General features: G+C 46.4%; 2 long non-coding RNA genes across 3 annotated transcripts; both read left to right on the plus strand.

The window, feature by feature from the left end:
* Window positions 1-2,521: 2,521 nt before the first annotated feature.
* On the plus strand, window positions 2,522-11,404 carry LOC135812673 (uncharacterized). Its single transcript, XR_010552916.1, has 7 exons — window positions 2,522-2,581; window positions 2,891-2,948; window positions 3,270-3,315; window positions 10,219-10,276; window positions 10,586-10,643; window positions 10,953-11,010; window positions 11,320-11,404. It is a non-coding gene; the product is annotated as an uncharacterized LOC135812673 (long non-coding RNA).
* A 3,049-nt stretch (window positions 11,405-14,453) lies between these two features.
* On the plus strand, window positions 14,454-16,876 carry LOC135811973 (uncharacterized). Of its 2 annotated transcripts, none has more exons than XR_010552732.1 (3): window positions 14,454-14,792; window positions 15,112-15,160; window positions 15,699-16,876. It is a non-coding gene; the product is annotated as an uncharacterized LOC135811973 (long non-coding RNA). The 2 variants fall into 2 exon arrangements; XR_010552731.1 differs by having other exon boundaries at window positions 16,376-16,876.
* Window positions 16,877-22,360: the final 5,484 nt, after the last annotated feature.

Here is a 22,360-nt window from a genome sequence, read left to right on the forward strand (position 1 = left end):
TCCCGAGAGACGGGGACCTCCCTGTCCCGGAGCCTGGCGAACGAACACTACTTGTCCTTACAAGAGTTTCCGCTGCCAATTCAGATTCTCGCAGTTCCAACTGCGCCTTTGCGACTCGAATCTCAGCTTCCAACACTGCTCGTCGCGAGCTACCACTGTGCTGGGCTGATGATGTCCGCGATCGAGCACTCACAGCTCGACTTCCATTGCCGGACGTCGGCACTGCTCCTTGCTGGTCACGATTACCTTCGACAGCTTCGGTCTCGAAACCCCATCGCTGAGGAGGTACTCCTATCGTGGAACGGCTGCTCCTACGCATACCAGGATCCGACGCCATGCCACAATCCGGCTCGAAGGACCAGATATGTTCGTATTTTCTACTCACACGCACACGAACCCTTCGAAGACTGTATATTCATGCACTCGAGTACTCATACACTCGAATCATCACACAAACTGTGGGGCTTGATCTGTCTTACAACGTTCTTGCAAGACGATACAACAACAGCTCCTGTTCTCTACAAATCCTTACACACACACTAAAGTACTATCAACTAAAACCAGCTAATTTATGCACAGAACATATCCTGAAAAGCAGCGAAACAAAGGAAGCCAAAGCAGCAGGCATGGAAAGATCCCGTACGCACTATGAACTCTTGCACTCTAGATATGTGCAGCGTACGATACTAGTTCAGCGGCTACTAACACTAGCATGACAGACATGAATGAAACCGCAACCAAGTGAGCGTGACACAGATTACGAAGGTAATGAAAAGAACCAGACTGTCATCGCACAACCGCCTATTGTCGGCTCACACACAGAAACCAGATAGTCTAGCAATATATGAAATGCGACGGAACAGTTTGCTTGGAGGGCGCTGGCACCCACATTCAGTGACCCAGATAATTTGGCACTGCTGTGAATAGTTTAGTCGGAAAGTGAAGATTCACGGGTAAAAAGCCTCAATTTGTGAGATAGGCTATTTTTCAGCTTTCAGCAGCGAATTCCTTAGAGACATGTGGCTGTTTTTCTTGGTGCACTTGTCTATGTCCAGCTGCACAAGGACATGATGACGGTCATTGCCATTTTCTGAGCTGCGAATGGGCAGAAAGGTGAGAAAATGTCGTATTTTGACCATTTGTGCTGACCTTTGAATTTCATTGTACCTCTCTATAACATGACCCAGCTGCATTGTGAGCGGTCGCATTGATTTGATTTTTGGTTTGCTTGTAGGGCTCTGGCACCCACATTCAGTGACCCAGAAAAGTTGGCACTGCTGTGAATAGTTTAGTCGCAAAGTAAAGATTCACGGGTAAAAAGCCCCAATTTGTGAGATAGGTTATTTTTCAGCTTTCAGCAGCCCTGGGCGAGTTCTTTGGATAAATGTGGCTCTTTTTCTTGGTGCACTTGTCTGTGTCCAAATACACAAGCAGATAATGATGGTCATTGTCATTTTCTCAGCTGTAAACGGGCAGAAAGGTGGGAAAATGTCGGACTTTGACCATTTGTGCTGACCTTTGAATTTCAATGTACCTCTCTATAACATGACCGAGCTGCATTATCAGCGGTCGCATTGATTTGATTTTTGGTTTGCTTGGAGGGCGCTGGCACCCACATTCAGTGGACCAGAAAACTTGGCACTGCTGTGAATAGTTTAGTCGCAAAGTGAAGATTCATGGGTAAAAAGCCCCAAACTGTCAGAAAGGTTATTTTTCAGCTTTCAGCAGCCCTGGGCGAGTTCTTTAGAGAAATGTGGCTCGTTTTCATGGTGCACTTGTCTATGTCCAGCTACACAAGGACATGATGACGGTCATTGTCATTTTCTGAGCTGCGAACGGGCAGAAAGGTGAGAAAATGTCGTATTTTGACCATTTGTGCTGACCTTTGAATTTCAATGTACCTCTCTATAACATGACCCAGCTGCATTGTCAGTGGTCGCATTGATTTGATTTTTGGTTTTCTTGGAGTTCGCTTGCACCCACAGTTAGTGACCCAGAACATTTGACACTGCTGTGAATAGTTTAGTCGCAAAGTGAAGATTCACGGGTAAAAAGCCCCAATTTGTAAGATAGGTTATTTTTCAGCTTTCACCAGCCCTGTGCGAGTTCTTTAGAGAAATGTGGCTCGTTTTCTTGGTGCACTTGTCTATGTCCAGCTACACAAGGAGATGATGATGGTCATTGTCATTTTCTGAGCTGCTAACGGGCAAAAGGTTGAGAAAATGTCTGGTTTTGATCATTTGTGATGACCTTTGAATTTCAATGCACCTCTCTATAACATGACCCAGCTGTAATGTCAGTGCTCGCATTGATTTGATTTTTGGTTTGCTTGGAGGGAGCTGGCACCCAAATTCAGTGACCCAGAAAATTTGGCACTGCTGTGAATAGTTTAGTCGCAAAGTGAAGATTCATGGGTAAAAAGCCCCAAACTGTCAGATAGGTTATTTTTCAGCTTTCAGCAGCCCTGGGCGAGTTCTTTAGAGAAATGTGGCTATTTGTCTTGGTGCACGTGTTTGTGTCCAGGTACACAAGGAGATGAGGATGGTCATCGCCATTTTCTGAGCTGCGAACGGGCAGAAAGGTGAGAAAATGTCGGATTTTGACCATTTGTGCTGACCTTTGAATTTCAATGTACCTCTCTATAACATGACCCAGATGTAATGTCAGTAGTCGCATCGATTTGACTTTTGGTTTGCTTGGAGGGCGTTGGCACCCAAATGCAGTGATCCAGATAATTTGGCACTGCTGTGAATAGTTTAGTCGGAAAGTGAAGATTCACGGGTAAAAAGCCTCAATTTGTGAGATAGGCTATTTTTCAGCTTTCAGCAGCCCCGGGTGGGTTCTTTAGAGACATGTGGCTGTTTTTCTTGGTGCACTTGTCTATGTCCAGCTACACAAGGACATGATGACGGTCATTGTCATTTTCTGAGCTGCGAACGGGCAGAAAGGTGAGAAAATGTGGGATTTTGACCATTTGTGCTGACCTTTGAATTTCATTGTACCTCTCTATAACATGACCCAGCTCCATTGTGAGCGGTCGCATTGATTTGATTTTTTGTTTGCTTGTAGGGTTCTGGCACCCACATTCAGTGACCCAGAAAAGTTGGCACTGCTGTGAATAGTTTAGTCGCAAAGTGAAGATTCACGGGTAAAAAGCCCCAATTTGTGAGATAGGTTATTTTTCAGCTTTCAGCAGCCCTGGGCGAGTTCTTTGGATAAATGTGGCTCTTTTTCTTGGTGTACTTCTTTGTGTCCAAATACACAAGCAGATGAGGATGGTCATTGTCATTTTCTCAGCTGTGAACGGGCAGAAAGGTGGGAAAATGTCGGATTTTGACCATTTGTGCTGACCTTTGAATTTCAATGTACCTCTCTATAACATGACCCAGCTGCATTATCAGCGGTCGCATTGATTTGATTTTTGGTTTGCTTGGAGGGCGCTGGCACCCACATTCAGTGGCCCAGAAAATTTGGCACTGCTGAGAATAGTTTAGTCGCAAAGTGAAGATTCACGGGTAAAAAGGCCCAATTTGTAAGATAGGTTATTTTTCAGCTTTCAGCAGCCCTGCGCGAGTTCTTTAGAGAAATGTGGCTCGTTTTCTTGCTGCACTTGTCTATGTCCAGCTACACAAGGAGATGATGATGGTCTTTGTCGTTTTCTGAGGTGCTAACGGGCAAATAGTTGAGAAAATGTCTGGTTTTGACCATTTGTGCTGACCTTTGAATTTCAATGTACCTCTCTATAGGGTAGGACTAAAGGGACAAGCCCAACTTTTTTTGCAGTTTTCTGTCATAAAAAAATAAACGTCACAGGCGTCCGCGTCGGAGCGGTCCGGGCGAGCGACCGCATCTCAGTGGGACACTTGTCCGTGGCCGTTGTACTGGAAATCTGTGGCAGAACCTTGCCATGCCAGAGGCTACACACACCCGGGTACCTATACCGGGATAGACAAATCCTTGGTGTTGCTCCTTTCATTTTTATTTGTTCTTGCTGAGAAAGAAACGTTGCTGCTTGGAAAGCTTTCTGTTCACTCCAGCGACTTTCCTCTAGTAACGTTGCTCACTGATAATGATCATAGCTCGTGATACCAATGGTGAAGAGAAGCTGGGTTTCTTGCCATTTGCAACTTCCTGGCTCTGAAAATATAGCTTGAACAAATAAGAGCTCCAAATATTTTAGTTTTAGATTTCGATGTGCCAGACCTATCGTTACGAGATGCAGAGATGAGGAGCAAGGGAGGCGTTGGATTAATGCCAATAATGGTGTTTATGGCCCAGACAACGCCAGCGATTTTCACTTGTCAAGAGGACAGTCAAGTTGGAGCAGGCAGATGACAGATTATTTGAGCATTTATAGCGGAGTGGGTGGTTTGCTAAAGAGAATCGTCTCAGTACCTCATGGTTACTAGTATCTGACAAATGCCTCTTATTGCTAGTCTGCATTAGAGCATAGCAGAATTGATCATGTCACAAGTAGTGTCAAGACTTGATGTCCTACGATTATACTCAGATCATGTTGTAACTTCACGGGAATATCCGTCCTGCCACTTTACGCTCTCCCAAAATTGCCTGCAGGAGTCACGTGCCTGTGCAAGGGACAATGCGTTTGCATTGCTTACGGATGCAAGCGGATGGAGTGTAGACCAGATGAGAAAAAGTGATCCGGATATTCAACTAGCTTGGACCGCCATTATAAATTTGCCTGATGCCTGGACTATCTGAACATTGCTCCAAACCAATCCACAGAAGCAATACCCACACAGGAAGCCAAATGATAAACCCATTCATCAGCTATCGAACCTTTCATCAAAACATAATGCAGTGCATGCCTACTACTACTCAAACGAGATCAACGGATGCCACATGCCACACAGATACAACGTGGAGGCTCAGTATTTTCAAGACCCCGTGCAGTCTACACAACTAGAACAACGAGGTTTGCACCTAATGTCCCTCGATTTGCTTGCCGTATTTAGTTCCTTGCAATTGAAGCAAGCCGTATCCGAGAACCGATCACTGAGTTTGCAGTGTCGTCGTCGCGTGTATGTTGCCGTGGTGCTCTCTACCCTCCTGTACGGCGCGGAGACCTGGACAACGAAGGCTCCGGACCTACGACACCTCAACCTTTTCCACCATCAATGTGTCAGATCTATCGTTGGAGTGTCGCGACGGCAGCAATGGGAGACCCACGCAACGTCCTCAGCCCTTGCAAAGACCCTTGGAGTGCCTGAGGACATTGGTCACATCATACGGGAATGACGTTTGCGCTGGCTTGGACACGTGGCACGGAGGGAAGATCACCGGTTGCCGAAGTGTGTTCTCTTCGGTGAACTGCCTGCCCCGCGCCCCGCGCGTGATCCACGGAAGAGGCGGAGGGACGTTGTTATGCATGACTTTGCGTCGGTTGAGCCACCGGTACCAACATGTGGATGGTAAATGCAGCCCAGAACCATCCGGAGTGGCGTGCCATTGCCCGTCGACCACACAAGGCACCCTCTGCTGCTGGCTACGGTTGCGCCTGCGGCCGCATGTTCCGTCGAAGCGGCGACCTGAAACGCCATCAGTCATTCTGTCGTGGACTGGAGAAATAACAATGCGGTATCTTTGCTACGCAATGGGCAAGGTCAAGGTGTGTTTATGGTGGTACAGGTAATGCTATGTACGCCTCTTTGGTCGCTCACACATTATCCATTGCCGGCATTGGTTACACGTTATTATCAATTTGTTATGACCTTCGCTGGTCTGCACACCCACCCACTCTACTCTCTACTCTACTCTCTGAAGTTGAGACTTTCGTTTGCCATTTCATCCAGTAGTTTGACTCTCTGAGAATATCCCTGCTACATGTATATGTATAATATAATTTATACTTTACAATTATCCTTGTCTTATCTATCTTCTTGACACCATGACTTTCTTTGAAGGTCTTGTAGCTATGAAATGTTATTTGCTGCAGGCCATGTGTGTGTGTGTGTGTGTGTGTGTGTGCATCCGTGAATGTCCCACGCTTGGCCCGTGGGTAAATATACAGTCATGTATATGTTATGTGCCACACCAATTTCGCTATCTGTATAATATTATGCAGCACAGTGGCAGGCATAGAGAGAGAGAGAGAGACGTTTTAATGTCTCTGATGTGAATTCTTCACTACTACATAATCTACATTGTACTTGTATGATCGAGCGTATGAGTGTGTGTGTGTACTTGTATGATCGAGCGTACAAGTGTGTGGGTGTGCATTTGCAGATTTGGTGCTTCTCTTGCGACGGGCGTATACATGGTGTGTGTGGGTGCATCCGTGAATGCCCCACGGGTGGGTAAATATACAGTCATGTACGTGTTCTGTGCCATTCAATTTCACTAACTGTATATGCAGCACAGTGGCAGGCATAGAGAGAGAGAGAGACAGAGAGATACGTTTTAATAATGTGTCTGAGGTGAATTCTTCACTACTACATGTACTTGTATGATCGAGCGTACGGATGTGTGTGTGTGTGTGTGTGTGTGTGTGTGTGTGTGCGTGCGTGTGAATGTCCCACGCATAGCCACGTGCGCGGTACCACACAATTTCATTATGTGTAGAACAGCGGCTGGTAGAGAGATAGAGACAGACAGACAGACACAGAAAGACAGAAACGGAGGGATGCTGCGCATAAAGAGCGACAGACAGAGACTCAGAGAGAAAGAGACCAAGACAAAGCACAGACTGAGGAGAAAACAGACAGAGACAGACAATCAGACGCAGAAAGACCGAGACAGAAACAGAGGGACGCACATAATGAATGACAAAAGGAGAGACAGACACAAAGACACAGAGAGCCAGAGACAGAGGGTCCTTAGGGAAAGACAGAGAGAAAAAAACTGAGAAAGGGAGAGGCAGATCGAGAAGGAAGAAGACACAGAGACTGAGAGAGGGACAAAGAAAGACAGAAGAAGAGAAGCAAACGGAGAAACAGCAACATAAGTACAGGGCCAAGAAGACAGACAAACATAGAGAGACAAGCATAGAGAGACAAGCAGAGACAGACCAAGACAGGGAGACAGCTGGAGAGTTACACAGACAAACACAGAAAGGCCGAGACGAAGATTCAGAGAAACACAGAGAGAGAGAGAGAGAGAGAGAGAGAGAGAGAGAGAGAGAGAGACGAAGAGAAGAGAGAGAGAGACACGCGCACACGCACGCACGCACGCACACACACACAGAAACAGAGAGAGAAAAGTGACAAAGTAAGAGACAGAGAAAAGTGACCGAGTGAGGGACAAAGAGAGACACACAGAGAAAGACTGAAGAAGAGAAGCAGACAGAGAAACAGAGACAGACAGATGGAGACAGAGAAACAGAAAGGAAGACAGACAGACAGACAGACAGATGGACAGACAGACAGGGACAGGCACACGGACAGAACGAGATAGGCAGACAGCTAGAGAATGACAAAGACAGGCATACAGAAAAATCAAGACACAGACAGAGACACATAGACACAGAGAGAGAGAGGCAGACAGATAGATAGATTAATAGAATAGAGAGACAGACAGACAGAGAAACATGTGGAGACACACAGATACGAGAGATTTCGTTCGTTGGATTTCTAATACTGAAGTAGTATAATACAAGTAGGTAGCAGCATAATGCACACAGATCTAGAGTGCTGAGAGTTGTCGAATGCGGCGAAAGCAAAGTGTAGTAGACACTACTGTACAGGAGTGAAGCAAAGCTGATTTGTTGTAATGCTGCCTGACTGCTTGCCTGTGTGCAATAATGAGGTGAACTCATAAAACAGTGAGCCGAAAAAAATACGATTAAAAAGCCGATTCACAAACCAGGTAAAGACAGGAAGAGAAGGAAAGATATGTGCGCATATACCCTGCACCCGTGCACGCACACACACACACACATACACACAGAAGGGAGTTGATAGGTGGAGAATTGCGAAAACAGGGGACCCAGTGTGCCCTCAAGGAGATAAAGAGATAGAGATAGATAGAGAGATATTTTTGGCACAGTATATTCGGCCCTGGTTTAAATATGGCTTTGGAATTTATTTTTCATTGCAATCAGGTTCGGCCTCATTTCTCTGTGCTGTGCTAATGAGTCCACAAAGGACGAAACAGTTCTGTCCCCAGATTGGATAGATAGATATAGATGAAGATAGAGAGAGAGAGAGAGGGGGGGGGGAGAGAGAGAGAGAGAGAGAGAGAGAGAGAGAGAGAGAGAGAGAGAGAGAGAGAGAGAGAGAGAGAGAGAGAGAGAGAGAGAGAGAGAGAGAGAGAGAGAGAGAGAGAGAGAGAGAGAGAGAGAGAGAGAGAGGGAAAGAGAGAGAGACATAGGCAGCTGTCTTGGTCATTATCATCCGATGTATTCCGTGTGGCGTAGACCAGGTGTGCATTGAGAATCCTTTCACAAGGCATCGCAATAATTATAATTACGGAATTGGGCAGTAATGCGGTGCTAGTCTTGATATGTTTCACTCAGGTCATGTCTGATATCGTTGGCATAAGAGAAAATCAGTGGGTGTACATCCACTGCACTTGCAAACTTGCGTGTCTCTCTTGCGACGAATGCACATGGTACTTGATGTCTGTGTCAATTGGCTCATTCTGTGGGCGAGTGGTTACTGCCTGAGTTCAATGTCGGAAAAGGTAAGTAGCTCTAGGTGCAGTATAGAGAAAATTATGCCAAATACGCGGTCATTAGGAGAGATTATACCAGCAACTTCGACTCATATACTTCAATATCTAATTGGATCTGTATAGAAGACGCTGCTCAGTGGTATTGGAGTTGTGGTTGATCAACAGCGTATCTTTTAGGTACATGTGGCATCCATTGGTCTTGTGTGAGTGACACTAGGCATGCAACCGGACAACGTTGGTGAAAGGTTTCATTACCAAAGAACTTGATTGGTTTGCCATTTAGCTTTCTGTGTGGCGTCACATCGTTTCCGTGGACTGGTTTAGATTCTTGCCCACGTTTCCAGGAGTCCAGCCAATTAATAGCAGCCGAAGCTATTTGAATAGCCAGACGTTATGTCTTCTTATCTGCTCTGCACTCCATCCGCTTGCATCAGTAAGCAATGCAAACACGTTGTCCCCTGCACAGGCATGTGACTTCTGCAGGGAATTCCGGGAGAGCGTAAAGTGGCAGGACGAATTACCGTGAAGTTGCCACATGATCTGAGTACAATCGTAGCACATCAAGTCTTGACACTACTAGTACTTGTGACATGATCAATTCTGCTATGCTCTAATGCAGACTAGCAATAAGAGGCATTTGTCAGATACTAGTAACCATGAGGTACTGAGATGATTCTCTTCGGCAAGCCACCCACTCTGCAAAAAAATGCGCCAAAATTAATAATCTGTCATCTGCCTGCTCCAACTTGACTGTCCTCCTGACAAGTGAAAACCGCTGGCGTTGTCCGGCCATAAACACCATTATTGGCATCAATCCAACGCATTAATCCAACGCCTTCGTTGCTCCTCATCTCTGCAGCTCATACCAATAGGTCTGGCACGTCGAAAAACTAAAATACTCGGAGCTACAAGCTACATTTTCAGAGACAGGGTTGCAAATGGCAAGAAACCCAGCTTCCCTTCACCTTTGGCATCACGAGCAATGGCCATTTATCAGCCAGCAATGTTTTACTAGAGCAAAGGCGCTGGCGGGAACAGAAACAGCAACGTTTCTTTCTCAGCAAAAACAAATAAAAAGGAAAGGAACAAAAAAGGATCAACACCAGGGATTCGTCCATACCCGGTACCCAGGCCAGGTGTGTACTACTACTACCCCTGGAAAGGCTCTCCCACAGATTGCAGTACAAAAGCCACGGCCAAGTGTCCCACTGAGGTGCGGTCGCTTGCCCGGACCACTGGGACGCGGACACCTACGAAGAGCAGCCTGTGACGTTTATTTTTTATGACAGAAAATCCGCAAAAAAAGTTGGGCTTGTCCCTTTAGGCTTTCGCCTCTCTATAACATGACCCAGCTGTAATGTCCGTGCTCGCATTGATTTGATTTTTGGTTGGCTTTGAGGGCGCTGGCACCCACATTCAGTGACCCAGAAAATTTGGCACTGCTGTGAATAGTTTAGTCGGAAAGTGAAGATTCACGGGTAAAAAGCCTCAATTTGTGAGATAGGCTATTTTTCAGCTTTCAGCAGCCCTGGGCGAATTCTTTAGAGACATGTGGCTGCTTTTCTTGGTGCACTTGTCTATGTCCAGCTACACAAGGACATGATGACGGTCATTGTCATTTTCTGAGCTGCGAACGGGCAGAAAGGTGAGAAAATGTCGGATTTTGACCATTTGTGCTGACCTTTGAATTTCATTGTACCTCTCTATAACATGACCCAGCTGTAATGTCAGTGGTCGCATCGAGTTGACTTTTGGTTTGCTTGGAGGGCGCTGGCACCCACATGCAGTGACCCAGATAATTTGGCACTGCTGTGAATAGTTTAGTCGGAAAGTGAAAATTCACGGGTAAAAAGCCTCAATTTGTGAGATAGGCTATTTTTCAGCTTTCAGCAGCCCTGGGCGAATTCTTTAGAGACATGTGGCTGTTTTTCTTGGTGCACTTGTCTATGTCCAGCTACACAAGGACACGATGACAGTCATTGTCATTTGCTGAGCTGCGAACGGGCAGAAAGGTGAGAAAATGTGGGATTTTGACCATTTGTGCTGACCTTTGAATTTCATTGTACCGCTCTATAACATGACCCAGCTGCATTGTGAGCGGTCGCATTGATTTGATTTTTGGTTTGCTTGTAGGGCGCTGGCACCCACATTCAGTGACCCAGAAAATTTGGCACTGCTGTGAATAGTTTAGTCCCAAAGTGAAGATTCACGGGTAAAAAGCCCCAATTTGTGAGATAGGTTATTTTTCAGCTTTCAGCAGCCCGGGGCGAGTTCTTCAGAGAAATTTGGCTCTTTTTCTTGGTGCACTTGTCTATGTCCAGCTACACAAGGAGATGAGGATGGTCATTGTCATTTTTTGAGCTGCGAACGGGCAGAAAGGTGAGAAAATGTCGGATTTTGACCATTTGTGCTGACCTTTGAATTTCAATGTACCTCTCTATAACACGACGCAGCTGCATTGACAGCAGTCGCATTGATTTGATTTTTGGTTTGCTTGTAGGGCGCTGGCACCCATATTAAGTTACCCAGAAAATTTGGCACTGCTGTGAATAGTTTAGTCGCAAAGTGAAGATTCACGGGTAAAAAGCCCCAAACTGTCAGATAGGTTATTTTTCAGCTTTCAGCAGCCCTGGGCGACTTCTTTAGAGAAATGTGGCTCTCCTTCTTGGTGCCCTTGTCTATGTCCAGCTACACAAGGAGATGAGGATGGTCATTGTCATTTTCTGAGCTGCGAACGGGCAGAAAGGTGAGAAAATGTCGGATTTTCACCATTTGTGCTCACCTTTCAATTTCAATATACCTCTCTATAACATGACCCAGCTGTAATGTCAGTAGTCGCATTAATTTAATTTTTGGTTTGCTATCCCGCGAATTATTATTATTACTATTTATTATTTGTAGGGCACTAGTGCTCGCATAGATTGGATTTTTGGTTTGCTTGTAGGCCGCTGGCACCCACATCGGGTTACCCTGAAAATTTGACACTGCTGTGAATAGTGTAGTCGCAAAGTGAAGAATCACGGGAAAAAGAGGTCGGTGTGAGTTTCTGAGCTTCGAACGGGCAAAAAGGTGAGGAAATGTCAAACTTTCGACCTGTTGTGCCCATCTTTCACGCTTCAATGTACCTCTCTATACCATGACCCAGCTCTAATGTCAATTGTCACATTGATTTGAGTTTTGGTTTGCTTGTAGGCCGCTGGCACCCACATGCAGCGACTCAGAAAATGTTGCACTTTTGTGAATAGTTTAGTCGCAAAGTGAACAATCACGGGACAAAGCTCCGAACTTGGAAATAGGTTATTTTTCAGCTTTCAGCAGCCCTGGGCGAATTCTTTAGAGAAATGTGCCTCTTTTTCTTGCTGCACTTCCAGCTATACCCAGCTGTAATGTCAGTGGTCGCGTAGGTTTCATTTTTGGTTTGCTTGTAAGTTGCTTGATCATTTTTGACAATGTGTGTCATTTCTGTTGCGCATTTCCCTTTTGTGGTGTCAGATAGAGTTCATTCACAACTAGCAAGGAGGACAACAAACGAAGAACAACATTCCAAGCAGTGTGCGAACACAAAAGGGAAGTGTGTACGAACACCAAGGAAAGTGTGTACGAGCGCATATGGAAGCAGGAGCTCTAGGCGGGTGCATACGGGGTGCGGGAGTTGCACCATATACGGAAGTATGCCATATACATCATGCCCCTCCTAAGATAAAAACGTACAAGTGTTTATCTAATCAACAAAAATAATGTGAAAATTGCATGTGCGTAGCAAATGACATGTCGCGGAGCAGCAGCAACTTCCAACAGACTTGTAAAAGGGATAATTGCAAAAATTATATACATGAAGGTTTTCAACTGCGAAACAATGGGAATGACAATTGAATAGGTACAATGGACATCAACAACTGAACAGAGCGAGTGTTAATTGTACGATTGTCCACGCGTTGAAATAATGTTAAAGGGGACATTCTGTCGCCGGGGACGTTGGCTTGTTCGAGGTGGTACCTGAACAGTTGACTGTGGCGACGACTGAGTCACAGGGACTGCTTGTGGTGCAGCGTCGGGTACGGGAGACGATGCAGGCATGGCTGTTGAAGCTGGAGTAGGAGGACGGTACGGGCGGAGGTAGCGACGGTTGCGCCAATATACGCGTCCACTCGGTAGCTTGACGTAGTAGTCGCGGTGGTCACCGATAGCCACGACAACGAAGCGGGAAGACCACCGTTTTGTCTTCGGGTGCTGAATGTCAACGTGCGTCCCGATAGACAAGTGGGGGAGCTCTCGGTGAGGCTGACTGGGAGGCTGGTCTACGCGATCAACATCATCCATGTCAGATGCGGTGTCTTGCCAGTGGGAGTCGAACTGGCTCCATTGGGCGAGAACGAAGGAGACGAGTGGGCGACCATACAGTAACTGGGCAGGACTCTTTCCCGAAGTGCCAGGAGTATTGCGCCACTCGAGAAGGCCACGCTGGAAAGCATCGGTGTCTAGATTACCATCATTGGTAGTCTTTTCCACCAGGTACTTCATTGCCTTCACGGCTGCCTCCGCATGTCCGTTCGACTGTGGGTAGTGAGGGGACGACTTGATATGACGGATTCCCCAGCGCTCGCAAAATTCAGCAAATCTGTGAGACGCAAACTGAGGACCGCCGTCCGTTGAAATGACCTGTGGTACGCCTACATCTGGGAACCACCTGCGGAAATGACGAATGACGTCAGCTGACGTGGCTGAGTGACCAAGCTTGGCGATGCATGGCCATCCGGTTAAGCGGTCGACGAATACCAAATACTCGCAACCTTGGCAACTGAAAAGGTCAGCACTAACACTTTCGAATGGCAAAGTGGGCTTGCGGTCAGAAATGGGCGGTTCGGCAGACTGAGACGGCTGAAATTCACGGCATGCATCACAGCTGCGGACTAGCGTGTCTAACTCACTGTTCATTCCGGGCCAATACACTGTCTGACGGGCACGTCGTTTGGTACGGGTCAGACCTTGGTGGGCTGCGTGAAGGTCGATCAGCGTTGACGCACGCAGAGAGGCTGGGACGACTATGCGTAGACCTTTCAGGACTATGCCATTGTCGGTGGACAAATGTTCACGCACGTTCCAATACGCACGAAGAGGCTCGGGCAGCTGCTTTTGTGCTGAGGGAAATCCGTTCTGGATATACCCAAGTAGCATCTGGTAGTCAGGATCAGATGCTGCTGCGGCACGGAGCTTAGCGAACTGGAGACTCTGGGGACCATCTTGGAGTAAACAGATACGGATACTGCGGCAGGACAGTGCTGGATCTTCTCCAAGTTCATCATCACTAGTCGGGATTGATACAGGATGCCGTGAGAGGGCGTCTGCGAATACGTGCTACATCATCACCTTTGTGTGCCGATTTCAGGAATTCACGGCGGCCAATGTCCATTTTGCAGCCGTGAATAGTCGGAAAGGTGAGAAATGGTGAATTTTTTGGAAAGATGAAGGATTAGGCCATGCAATATATACAAAAAGATATGAAAAATGTAAAACACACAGCCAGTGGGGCTCTATTTTATTTTTATGCCCAGAAATTGCTATTCACCACATAGGCAGTGCCCCTGGAAATTTGACCCTGCTGTAGCTGGCTTGAGTTCCAAGTCCGGATGTACACGCAAAATGCCCCAATCTTGGAGACAGGTTATTTTCAGGGTTCAGCAGCCCTGGGCAAGTCGTTTATGACAATGTGTGTAATTTCTGTTGTGCACTGCACTCTGTGTGCCTATTGCGGGAATTCACGGCGGTCACTGCCCATGATGCAGCTGCGAACGGGCAGGTGAGAAATGGTGAATTTTGGCCATTTGTGCGCACCTGTTCATTTCAATGTACCTGTGGGTTAATGGGCCCAGCTACAATGTGGATCACGAAATTGCTTAGATTTTTGGTTTGCTAGTAGGCGGCTTACACTAGTAGGCAGTGCCCCAGGAAATTGGACCCTGCTGTAACTGGCTTAAGTTCCAAGTCCGGATGTACGGGGAAAAGCCCCAAACTTGGAAATCGATTATTCTCAGATTTCAGCAGCCCCGGGCAGGTCATTTCTGACAATGTGTGTCATTTCTGTTGTGCACTACACTTTGTGTGTCTATTGCAGGAATTCATGGTGGTCACTGTCCTTGTTGCAGCTGTGCATAGTCGGAAATGTGAGAAATGGTGAATTTTTGACCATTTGTGCATACCTGTTCATTTCAATGTACCTGTGGGTAAATGGGCCCAGCTGCAATGTGGGTGCTGGAATTGCTTAGATTTTTTGGTTTGCTAGTAGGCCGTTTGCACTCGTAGTAAGTGACCCAGGAAATTTGACCCTGCCGTAACTGGCTTGTGTCCCAGCTCCGAATATACGGGGCAAAAAGCACCAAACTTGGAGATACGGTATTTTCAGGGTTCAGCAGCCCTGGGCAGGTCGTTTAGGACAATGTGTGTCCTTTCTGATGGCCACTACCCTCTGTGTGCCGATTTCAGGAATTCACTGCGGTCACTGTCCATGTTGCAGCTGTGAATAGTCGGAAAGGTGAGAAATGGTGAATTTTTGACCTTTTGTGGGCACCTGTTCATTTCAATGTACCTGTGGGTAAATGGGCCCAGCTGCAATGTGGATGCAGGAATTGCTTCGATTTTTGGTTTGCTAGTAGGCCGCTTGCGCTCGTAAGCAGTGCTCCAGAAAATTTGACCCTGCTGTAACTGGCTTGAGTTCCAAGTCCGGATGGAAGGGGCAAAAGCCCCAAACTTGGAGAGAGGGTATTTTCAGGGTTCAACAGCCCTGGGCAGGTCGTTTATGACAATGTGTGTCATTTCTGTTGTCCACTACCCTCTGTGTGCCTATTGCAGAAATTCACGGCGTAAATGGGGCCCGCTGCAATGTTGGTGCTGGTATTGCTTAGATTTTTGGTTTACTAGTAGGCCGCTTGCACTCCTAGGCAGTGCCTTAGGAAATTTGAAAAAAGCCCCAAACTTCTGTAACTGGCTGGAGTTCCGAGTCCGGATGCACACGCAGCCCTGGGCAGGTCGTTTATGAAAATGTGTGTCATTTCTGTTGTGTGCTATCGCAGGAATTCACTGTGGTCACCGTCCATGTTGCAGTGGTGAATACTGTAAAAGCCATATATAAAACGAAGTGCTAACTCTAACGAGTTAACGAGGAGAAATCTGTCGTTAAAATAGAAATCCTTATACTGAAATCGATACATATAATGTCCTATTCAGCATTGAGAATGAGTGAGAATCGTTACCTTTGGTACACGTAAACTAGTCAATTTTGGGAAATCATTATATATGCGCCTCGTTAGAATAATGGCTTTTACAGTAGTCGGAAAGGTGATTGGTGAATTTTTGACCATTTGTGCGCACATGTTTTTTTAATGTCCTTTGTGTAAATGGACGCAGCTGCAGTGTGGGCGCTGGAATTGTGTTGATTTTTGGTTTGCTAGCTGATTTTGTGAGGTCTGCATTTGCCACTAAGGTGGCCTGCGAAAGCGAAGGCTTGTGTGTTTCTGACCATTCAAGTGATGCTAAACTCGAATCTCGGGAATATTATTGTTAATAGTAGGCCGCTTGTACTCGTAGGCAGTTCGCCAGAAAATTAGACCTTGTTGACCCTGTGACCCCGTTCCAACTCCGCGTGCACGGGCGAAATGCCCGAAACTTGGAGATGGATAATCTTGAGCTTTCTGCGGCGCATAATGCGTTTGATTTCTGTGGTGCACTACCCTTTGTGTGCCTATTGCAGGAATTCACGGTGGTCATTGTCAGTGTTGCAGCTGTGAATAGCCTGAAACATGAGAAATGGTGAACTTTTGGACCATTTGTGCGCACCAGTTGGCCAAGCTGCAATGTGGGTGCTGGAATTGCTTTGACATTATTTTGGTTTGCTAGTACGCCGCTTGTACTCGTTGGCAGTGCCCTAGGAGATTTGACCCAGCTGTTACTGGCTTGAGTTCCAAGTCCGGAAACACGGGCAAAAAGCCCCAAACTTGAAGATGGTTATTTTCAGCTTTCAGCAGCCCAGGCAAGTCGTTTATGGCAATGTGTGTCATTCCTGTTGTTCACTTCTCTTTAGTTGGAAGGTTGAGAAATTGTGAATGTACTGTCGTGGACGTGCAAATCCGGTCGCACGTCTAGCGGCCCCAGGGCGCTAGCCATGCAGCCGAGGATAAGCGGAATGCTGAATGTATATGCACTGCAGCGCGCTGGTCGCATCGGATCAACATGACTGCACGCAGCGTTCTGTACGCGCTGAGGGCGGCGGGTCCCGGTCAATCGACTGGATTTCTATGTCCGCTACAGTACCTGTGTGTAAATGGGCCCAGTTGCAATGTGGGTGCTGGAATTGCTTTGATTTTTTGATTTGCTGGTAGGGCCGGAAAGAAAGAATTTGGTACAGCACTCACACTTTTCCCTTAACATACCAACACTCAAATACCCACCCACACACATGTACCTCACCTGCATTTCCCCAATCTACACTTACTTCAACACTACTCGCTGCTCACGTAATAGCGCATCCAATAGTGCTAGCTTTAGATTATCAGTGTTGGTTGTATCAGTTTTACTTCGAAGTAGATCTAAACTTTATGGTACCATAATCAATATTTTTCCTTCGTCGTCCAACTCTCGGTGTGATGAAGATTTCGTTCAAATCATATTGTCCTGTTGTTCTCAAGTATGAGTGCGAACACTTTACTTTCATCGATATGAAGATTCTTGCCTGCCGACTTTTTGATCATTTTTTAGCTTATCCTACCTCTGAACTTCCCACCTGAAATGTTTGGTCAACCGCCCTCAGCTACCATTATTTTATTTTATTCCAAGCAATACATGGCTGGGGTAGCCAATGACCACTTTGCGTGGCGATTGCAGGGTTTTTATAGCCAACCACGGCTATCATGCACAGAGTGCAAAATAATTGTGTACGGGTTCATCACATGATGTGAAGTTCTGCCGTCGCGGACCCCATACTCCATAGACTAGAGTTGCACACTCTTGGGGGTTATGTACTCTTGATGTTAGGCATCTGAATGTGTGGTGGGCATCTGAACGTGTGGTGGGTATCTGAACGTGTGGTGGGTATCTGAATATATGGTGGGCAACTGAATGTGTGGTGGGCATCTGATTGTGCGGTGGCATCTGAATGTGTGGTGGGCATCTGAATGTGTGGTGGGTACCCGAATGTGTTGTGGGTATCTGAATGTATGGTGGGCAGTGGGCATCTGAACGTGTGGTGGGCATCTGAATATGTGGTGAGCATCTGAATGTGTGGTGTGTATCCGAATGTGTTGTGGGTATCAGAATGTATGGTGGGCATCTGAATGTGTGGTGGGCATCTGAATATGTGGTGGGCATCTGAATGTGTTGTGGATATCTGAACGTGTGGTGGGCATCTGAATGTGTGGTGGGCATTTGAATGTATGGTGGGTATCTGAATGTACTGTCGTGGACATGGAAATCCGGTCACACGTCTAGCGGCCCCAGTGCGCTGGTCATGCAGCGTGGATAAGCGATACACATGCATTGTACTAGTAAGTAGTATGCGGTCTAGTGCGCTGGTCGCATCGGATCAACAAGACTTGCACTGCAAGCAGCGCTCTGTACGTGCTGAGGGATTTCCATGTCCGCTACAGTACATGTACATGACTGTGCACATGTATGGTGGGCATCAGAATGATTGTATGGGTGGGCATCTGAATGTATGCTGAGCATCTGAATGTATGCTGGGCATCTGAATGTATGCTGGGCATCTGAATGTATAGTGGGCATCTGAATGTATGGTGGGCATCTGAATGTATGGTGGGCATCTGAATGAATGGCGGGCATCTGAATATGTAGTGCCCTGCCTTGCTAGTACTGAACTGTAGCTGACTACTTATAGCGTATATTTTATTGTATTCCCGTACGTCTGTCGCCCTATAAAAGCAGCTGGGCGTTACTGATTTCTACACAACTGATTTCTGATTTCTAAAACTGCAACAGAGCCGAGCAGAAGAGCTGTTCTGACCTCCAGGTGTCCACCGGAGAAGGTTTCTTTCTTGCCGCTTCTCTTTCTTGCCTTTTTACATGTAATCAGGTGTGTACCTGAGAAAGTTCGATTTAAAGTGAATTCGTGTTGATTGCCGTGCCTCCACTCGGCTACCCACTACGAATGTCTTGTGGGCATCTGAATGTATGGTGGGCATCTGAATGTGTGGTGGGCATCTGAATGTGGAGTGAGGGCATCTGAATGTATGGTGGGCATCTGAATGTATGGTGGGCATCTGAGTGTGTGGTGGGCATCTGAATGTATGATGGGCATGTGAATGTACATGTACATGTATGGTGGGTATCAGAATGTACTGTACGGTGGCAGTGTTGCCAACCGCCCGCATTTGTCTGTAGTTTTGTCCGCAGTATGGATTTCAATCGAATTATTTAATTATTCCGCAAACTATCGTGTATGATAGATTACTAAAACCTTTGTGTTGGGTTCAGTTAGACAAGACAACATTGGTGCTAGTTTCAGTTCTTGTCCAAAACAAACTCAAATCAAATATCCGAATCCAAAAACCTACAATTGTAGTGTACGAAACTGTGCCCATGCGCTTGGACATCAGTAAGCACGCAGAACTTTTGTTAGCGATGACATGAGAGATCCGCTCACAAAACATGCATAAAACACAGAATAACAATAATAAAAAAGAGACCCATGACGCATAATGTACACAGCACATACATGTACATGTACATGTACATGACGTTACATTGTATTAATAGGTGGGAATCACACTCCTGTGATCACAACACTTCGTAACTCCATCGTTTCTTGTGCAAATTCAACACTCGAAGGGTCTACGTGGTAGCGAAACCTCCAAGCTGTCCAATGCAACAATCGCCGAAGAGTGACGATGTTGGATTCCAGAGATATCAAGCGCCGTGTTCCGGTATTCCTAGCTCGGCAGATCCAAATTTTTGATCGATCTCTTCGTCATGTTTGGAGAAAATGCCTTTTCGCATGCTCTTGGAGCGACTGAGCACATCATTATGGCGTAGCCGGTTGAAGTCTGAATTGCGTCAAAAACATTTGAGCGTTCTGTGATGAAGGAGAGTGGAATGGTGATGATGGGACAAATATGCTTGCATATTAGGCTTGAAGACGACTTAGCTGTGTTACGGCGCCTGATTTGTGGCAGCTTCATAATGGCGTTGCTCCTGCCAAGAGCTTTCCAACGAGCCCTAGATTGTGATAATCAAGCTACGTAGACCACGGTTATGACCTGGTGAGGTTGAAAATTGTACTGAATTTGTGAGGTTCACAAGTGAACTCTGTGACTGGAAAAGTAGTTGTACAGTATCTCGTTTGTTCCTCCAAATTACACTACAAATCAGTCAAAATGTTGACCCAAAAAACGAGGACGCAAAACTGAAAAATGGCACTGGGAAATACGCTTGGGGGTAGAGCGCATTTGGTAACACTGTGGTGGGTATCTGAATGTAGGGAGGGCCCAAATATGCTTGCGCATATTTTGGTCCTTTTGACACAAGGTCGGATAAAGTACTTGGTCCGCCCAGTTAAAATTGGCGCTTATCTTCTCACTTGTTTTTTTGGTGTTCTGCCTGTGCCATACGGCATGGAACCGCCGATTCACCATCCGAACATGACCATTGACCATTGCATCCGACGACATGGCAGCACAAACCATCACAGAAGTTGCGATCAGTTCGTTTGAGTCTTTTTGACGGAGCTGCCGCCGACGAACACTTCCGTCAGCGCAAGAAAACACTGCAACCTCCGCTCGAGTCCGTAAAATAGGTCAGGATGTTCGCATTTCAGAGCGATGGAGAATACAGTTTCTGTCTACTTCCAGCTGTCTGATGGCAAGGATTGTTTACTCTGGGGAGGTATAGAAAAGCTGAAAAAGCGCTTCGCGAGCTTGAATTTCAGTGCTTGCACAGTACAGCGCCTAGTGAAGGGCTATCACCAGCAAATCGCTGACGAAGAAACTGCAGCTCATGTCGATGTCTCCAGTAAGTGAGACCAATCCGGCGGACACACTTTGAAGCTCACAGAGGACAGGGCAAAGGAGCTAATCAAAGGAAACACCAAGTCCTGAGAGAAACACTCGTGCAAAGGACTTTCAGGAAACTAGCCGAAAAGCCTGGTGCACGGCGTTGTAGGTGCAGTACGCACAGGTGCTACATCAAGCGGAAGCTATCACTGCGCTGCATGTACAAGCACCAGCGGCTCGCGTGGGTACGGGTGCTGATCAGCAAGTCCGACAAGCGCAAGAGGCGATTTGAAAAAAGGACACTGATATGGCGTTGCCTTTTTGTCTCAAACAAAGTCGCATTATTGCGACGAACGGGGATAACACAGTCAACATGCGGGCAGTCTCACTCAGCTTCTGATGGGAAGGTGACAGGCACGCACTGCCTTTGAGCGTGATTCGAGACGAGGAGAAGTGGAACAAGCTATGAAACGACCTGTGCAGCAGCTGTCCGGATCGTACGTTTTGAGCTCTTCCTCCAGCGACGATAGTGGCGAGGAAGATGTGTAACTTGCTTGAATTTTCGACTGAGTTGCTTACTGACATGTAAATAATCATGTATATAGTGCTTTGTGACCGTAGCTTGCTTCAAATATTAGTATTTCTTTCCTGAGACAAGTGTGAAGATAAGCGCCAATTTTAACTGGGCGGACCAAGTAGCAAATCTAGCATACGAGATGTAGCATATTTTGCTACAAGGAGCATAGAATTCGCATAATTATAGGGCAGATTGCGGAAATGGACAAGGAAACTTACCACGGCACGCTCGGTCAGGGAACACTTCCAAACTTAGCCCGGAAGGAAAAATGCTCATTCAAACACGTGGCGAAACTTTGACCCGAGAAGAGAGTGTCCGCGACTCAAGGTCGCATAAAGTAGCAAATCTAGCATATTGTACCAAATGTAGCATATTTTGCTACAAGGAGGAAAGAATTCGCATAATTATCACTGATATCAGTTCATATTTCGAGCATATTATTCTGCTTTTGTGTGATTTCGAAGCATATTTTGAAACAAATGGCCAATATGCGAAAAGCATAATATGCGAAATTTTTGAGCATATTTGGGCCCTCCCTATCTGAATGTATCGTGGGCATTGGAATGTGAGCCGCGCCAAGCTAAAAAGTGGCTTAGCGTTTTGCCAACAAATCGAGAAAATCACCAAAACGTCACAGTTGGCAACAATCTACTCGAGCGCAGTTGCAAAAATATTCACTTTCGAGCACCCTTTCAAGTAAATAGTTTGCCAGTCGAGAAGAAGAAAGAGGACTTTCTATTTTTGAGCAACACTTCTTCAGTGCTCCCTCTTTCATCGTTGTGGTGATTTCTCGGCGCTGCCAGAGATCATAATGGAGCGTTCTGGAGAATGTGGAGGTGAGCAGGACGACACTTTAACTCCCTGTGCGCCCAACCCTACTTGACGAGGAAGTCTCGCTCATTCATAATGACCGTATTTCTCATCGTGGCCATGACGAGAGCGGCTAGTATAGCTATGGGGAGACGTATACAAGCTGTCCGACTATCATTCTGACAAGCTGCGTAGTGAGTTGGCTCTTGCTGCGATGTTTCACTTTGTTTCGGCTACTTTCAGATGTTCATGACGTGGCGTACTGTATTCCAAAATCTCCTCATTTCAAGGCCAATAGTGCTACACGACGAAGCGATGCATTGACTCTACCTGCTAGCATATCGTCCCG

Source organism: Sycon ciliatum, chromosome 3, assembly GCF_964019385.1.
Source record: "Sycon ciliatum chromosome 3, ocSycCili1.1, whole genome shotgun sequence".
NCBI lineage: Eukaryota > Metazoa > Porifera > Calcarea > Leucosolenida > Sycettidae > Sycon > Sycon ciliatum.